Here is a 6000-nt window from a genome sequence, read left to right on the forward strand (position 1 = left end):
AGAGCGCACGTGTACACGTGTTGTAGCTTGCAGAACACTGCTGTTGGGTTTGATTGCTATCCAGGGCAAACAGGGTAAGGGAAATGAGAATGCAGAAGGCATGTCTGGGACAGAAAGGGGAGACTTTGATGACTGAGATGATTAATTGTGAAGGGATTGCTGTCACTGTACAGAAGAACCCTTGAGAAAACCTCGAAGGAATCTCGCCAGGTGACTATAAATATCACCAGTGACCCAATACCCTGGTCTGATCCCGGATTTTTTTTCCTTCGACGTTTATTCTTTTTTTGTGCTGAACTAATTAGAAATTCGGGTTACTGAATTGTATTCAGTAATACAGTGCAGTGTGATATAGCGAATACACTAAATACCAATAATATGTAAACGTGCTGCTTTTTCCTTGAAGAACAACATAAAGAGGTGGTAGCATTTTGCTATGGCACCGTGCAAGCGGCTAAGCAAGATGTGTGTGTGTGTGTGTGTGTGTGTGTGTGTGTGTGTGTGTGTGTGTTAGGGGTGGGGGGGGGTGCATATGGGGCGAATTTGGCAGAAGGTGGTTCAAAACTGAAACTACATACTTAGTGTCACGTGCAGTTTAAACCAACTTGGCAACATTCATTCTCCAAACCATTTCATGTTTGAGCAGTTGCATCTTTCATTTTCTGGAAATTATAACATGTCAGTGAATACACCATAGTAAATTTTGCAAAATGATCTATATCAGGGTTGTCCAACCTTTTTGGCTCTGGTGCCACTTACCGTACAGTTCAGGGACCAATCACCCATACTTGGCAAGGTTGGGGGAATGCATTACCATGTCAAACATGTTATCTGTCGATTCAAAACTGTTATAGGACATACCATGGTCCGGATAAAACGCTTCAGTGGGCTAGATTGTGGAACTAGGGCGTCCTGTAGGACACCTCTGACCTATAACTACTGCTTTTTTTAGGCGGTTCCCAAAATCTTTATGAAAATATTTTTGTTAATTGCACACTACAGTTGATTTTAGTTTTGTATGTGTGTGTCCATGTGTTTTTAAATTATCTGCACAGTTTAAGAACATTCTTTAATGATTATTGTGTTACAAACATCGATTGTGGTTAATTGTCAGATTGCAGTATTAACTGCTATTTGTGGCTACTTATTAATAAAATTCAGCTTACATGCACTTTCTGGTAATGCACCCAGACTCTCAGGAAAATAAAGTTTCCACCAGCTTTTAAGAAACTAAGTAGGCACTGGAAAAACCTTTCAGTCTCACACATACAGACACACAAAGCAGCCTCATGGTGACACATTTGAGTTCAACACTGCTTTTGCTTTGACTAAAAGTGCAGTCCCTTTACTGATGAAGCTACAATTCCTCTCCCTTCTGTAAAGAAAAACTATTACATTTCTCTCTCTCTCTCTGTATATATATATATATATATATATATATATATATATATGTGTGTGTGTGTGTATAAATATGACATTTGAAGATGTTTCACCAATTTGTTATTGCATTTCATTGATACATAAATCACTAGTCAGGATTCATGGACTATGGAGCAATGGCCATTAGAGGGCAACCCACCTATAAAGAAAAGCAATTCACTGTTCTTTTTTGTTGTTGACTGTACCAGCAAATTCCCCTTTCAAGACTAAAGGCAAGAAATTCAGAAACATAAAGGCAATACAAAACAATGTAAATATAAAATTATGTCAATAATACTGAATATATAATATTAACCACTTCATATTTACAGAATATTAAATACCAATTATGTACATAAAAATAATGTCCTACCTAGAAGTTTCAAAAGATGGCTAGATTATGAAAGAGGTCCAATTAAAAGTTATGTTGTTGAAGGACCCATTTTCCAGACAGTATCATGGAGCAGAATGGAGGTAAGGAGCTTATCCTGCTATGATGAGCCTATATATATATATATATATATATATATATATATATATATATATATATATATATATCTGCTGTTATCATGAGTTATTACACAACTCTACTACATGTATCATGAGGATCATTGCGACAGGATTTATATAAGGGAATTAAAGAGTACAAAATAGTGCAATTTGAATGATTCATGAAGATGGTTATCCTCTTGCATCCCTAAAGAAATGAAGTAGCTAAAACTGCTTTCCTCTTGATACGATGTCTGATTTATAATGCTTTAAGCAGGCATGAATGTATTACCATGTGTTAACTGATGCATTATCCAACCAGAAGCACTCCTGAAGGAGGCTGCAGTAGTAGCTGCCAACCTGATAAAATGAGTTCTAACTCCTTAAGAAGTTTTATTGTACTTATGACACATTGCAGTGTAATTAGCCAGCATCTTGAAATGAGTTTGTTACTGGATGATTTGGTTTCCCCTTCATGAAAGCATCACTGTTTACCTAGGCAAGCAGTCTTTCCAGTCGGTTATATCATCTTCATATAATACGTTAGATCCTTGTATACATCTGTGCAGTAAAAGATTCTTTCTTTCTCGTTTTCCTGCTTGGGATAGGAAATGGGAGGCTGATTATTTTGATTCAGGACAAATGTGGAAACCAGCTTAGATATAAAAGAAGAAAGGAATTTGTCTTAAAGACACCCCACTTCCTGAGAACAACTATATATGGCTCCTCATATGTTAGGGTGTTTAACTTGGAAGTCATTCTAACAGAAGTAACAACTGGTAATCTTCCAATTTGTAAAGCAGATTGATGCAATTCAAGGTAAAATCAATTTCACTAACACAAAATCTGGATCCCAGGTTGTGGCCGCTTGATGTTTAGGTGGTCTTCAATTTTAAAATACAGTTTTGGAATTGTGTAACAACATGGTTTGTAGCTAAAGGGTTGAAAGCTGTACCTAAATATGTGTCCATACAAGTCATGCATTAAATAAAGCAATAAATACTGTAGTACTTGTGGGACTGAAATAGTATCTCATTTAATATTTACACCAAAGTGAAAATATTGTCCACATAGAAAGACAGGATGTTCTACTCTTATGTTTTTTAGGCATTTTTTTTCTAAATAGATAATATAAGGTTATGAAATGCCACATTCCGCAACCCCAACCATCAGAAATGTTGAAAAATAACAGCTGAAACACAGAAGGGTGAAAAAAATTAAGTTTAAGTGTTTTTGAATGGGGGAGGCAAGACCTCTCCTCCTGACAGGGGCAAGCCTCCCCACCCCTGAACTTAAACTTTACTGTAGCACCAACCCAAATAAGGGAGGAATTTCCCAGAAGAAGTGAATCATTGTTGGCACACACTTAGAAACTGCATCTGTAATAATTTCTTATGGAAAAAGGGAGTAAGGTTATGTTCCCCTGAATTTTTTTTTAGAACTATTGACGCTGAAGGAATTTCACCTCAGCGACCTGTAGACGAGTCTAAGCATTAATTTGAAAACAATGTCTTTTTGTGATTAACCTGAGATCATCCACACTGTTGGATTGAGACACTCAGCCTAGAGTGAAGTAGTTTTTTCACTTGCTGGCAGAGAAAGTTGCTTCTGAGATATAATGACAAGGGCTGTGCTACTAAGCTTTGAATTAGTAGACTGAACAATGGTTACCTTGGCCAGAATGGAACAATTAGAATTAGTTTTTTTCTTTTCATCTTAGCAAAACATTTGGTATGAGACACATGGTGATGGCAAGCAATAAAGTAAACCATGGTTTCAGTGAATTGTGAATGCACTCATTGGTATTGTCAGCTTATGAGGCAACCTGCAGTAAAGCAGCGAAAGCTGGTTGATCAGATATGAATTTATTAGGTTTTTAATTGGAAAGCCCAGTTTCTTTATCATGGTCACAAACACAGTTCTGTCTAGAGCCTATTCTTGAGATACAGGTGTCTTTCTTCTCAGAATATTTGTAGTTTTGTTCTTCCGATGTAGAATGCAGATTGCTTGCAGAATTATGATTAATGCATATTCCCAAATTATAATTGTTTACCTACAGAGCTTGTAAGCATGTGTACTGTCTTTATTTTTATGTATCATATAACTGAAATATTGTATGCTATTACTCACAGGCTAACTACATGGAAGGAACTTAGTTTCAAGAGGATAAATATGTTTTTTTATTTATTTATGTAGGATTTATTTATTTCAAGGATCCTCATTTTATACCTTTGGACTTAGTTCAACTGACTTGATTTCTTGAAGGTTTTGAAGTACTTGACTGCCCAATGGAATATGATATTTTGGAGTAAAAATTATGGGATGAGATGCTGGTTTCTTGAAAACTCTACCGAGTACCCCAGAAACTACTTCTGTGATTCAGTAGTCTGACGTTAATTGATGCCACTGGCCTTAGAAAATCTCCCATATATTTGCACTGCATGGGAAAAGGCAAATAATAAGTGATGAGGGGGTTCTATCTCTTGACTGGGGACATGATGAAAAGTCAGTAATTACAGAGTAAATCCTAAATTAGTGAAAGGCACACCAAGTGGCAAAATGAATAATTAAACTTAAGATGATGAATGTGCCAAATGAACTACAAAACACATTTAAGCCATTTGTGTTTGAAGCTTGTTAGAAATTCAGTGATAATGTTCTCAGAATACTGTTTAATAATCTGTCACATTATACTTGAACTTAGTTGACCAGTTAACTGTGCATCATTAAAGTGTAAATGCCTTTCATCACCTATACCTAACGTGCTTGCAGAAGTATGTAGCAACAGAACTCTCAACCTGCAGACTATGAAAATAAGTACAAAGGCCTTGAAAAGTAATTAAATCCAACCCAACATGTGGACATCTAATTAGCAGAAAAACTGAAGATTACATAGCACATAACTCTTACTGATTCCAGTAGGAATGTGGGATGCTATTCAGAAACTCATGTTTAAAACAGAGAGTGACAACAATGGTGGAAAATATAAGCACATTATCAAAAATATATTGAAAATTCTTCCCCCACAAGGTCATTTATTTTTGTGATGTAAGGTATGTGTCCTCTTTCCTTAAATAATTGGCACCATTTTGGCTGGTTATGTGGTGTAGTTTCCTATATATTAGACAGCTTCAAAAATCATGTGTGATGAAAAAGATTCAGAAAATGTTGTGAAGGGGTAAATAAAGTCTGAAAATAGGGACATTTCTCCAAAAACGGCTTCATCATGTGCAGGGATAAATCAGGCCTGAAAATAGGGAAATTCCTTCAAAACAGGGACAGTTTGAGGTCTCTATCACAAAAGTAGAAATAATTATTTACTACTGCAACTTTTCAACTTTGTCTATATATGAAATATATGAAATATTACTCTAGTAAAGAAAGCAAGTGACATAACAATTTCCTGCCCAATAAATTAAAAAAAGGCATAAGTAAGGTACATCATTCAGAGCATAATGCTACTGGCAGTTGGTACAAAGTGTTAAGACTGAGTTGTAGTTTCTGTAGTGCAAGGTTTGATTCTCTCATCCTTCATATGCCTACTGTATGACCTTAAGCAAGTCACATGACTAAGCATTCCTTCCAGATCAGCCCTCAAAAGACAATGTATCCACTGGGTCTACCTGGTTAACAAATGGGTATTTTATATAGGTTCATAGATTAGTACTAAGCTAACTGCCCTTGCGAGCCATTTTAAGCCTAGCCAATTATCCCCTGTGAGGCTCAAACCCTGCACCTTGTGCTTGTAAGGCAAACACCTGAACCATTAGGCCACCCTCCCATTGTTATTATACTAAAACACTACATTGATAAACAGAAAGAGTAACACTAACATTCAGAAAGATTATTACCACCTGTGGTAAGTGGGTAGTGCTATACTGCCCAAAAGTGTGACAACGATAATCTGATTGAGAGACGTGATAAATCTGCACTGGACAACATTTCATTAGCAAATCATTATCCTATCTCTGAAATGAACACTTTACTGTTAGGCCTAACCACATACACAAATACTCACACCCATGCACATTCACACACATGGTGACAGTCATCCAGATAAATATGCCTCTAGTCACAGAAACACACACACAC

Source organism: Protopterus annectens, chromosome 2.part1 (assembly GCF_019279795.1).
Source record: "Protopterus annectens isolate FY-2018-M chromosome 2.part1, PAN1.0, whole genome shotgun sequence".
NCBI classification, from domain to species: Eukaryota; Metazoa; Chordata; order Ceratodontiformes; family Protopteridae; genus Protopterus; species Protopterus annectens.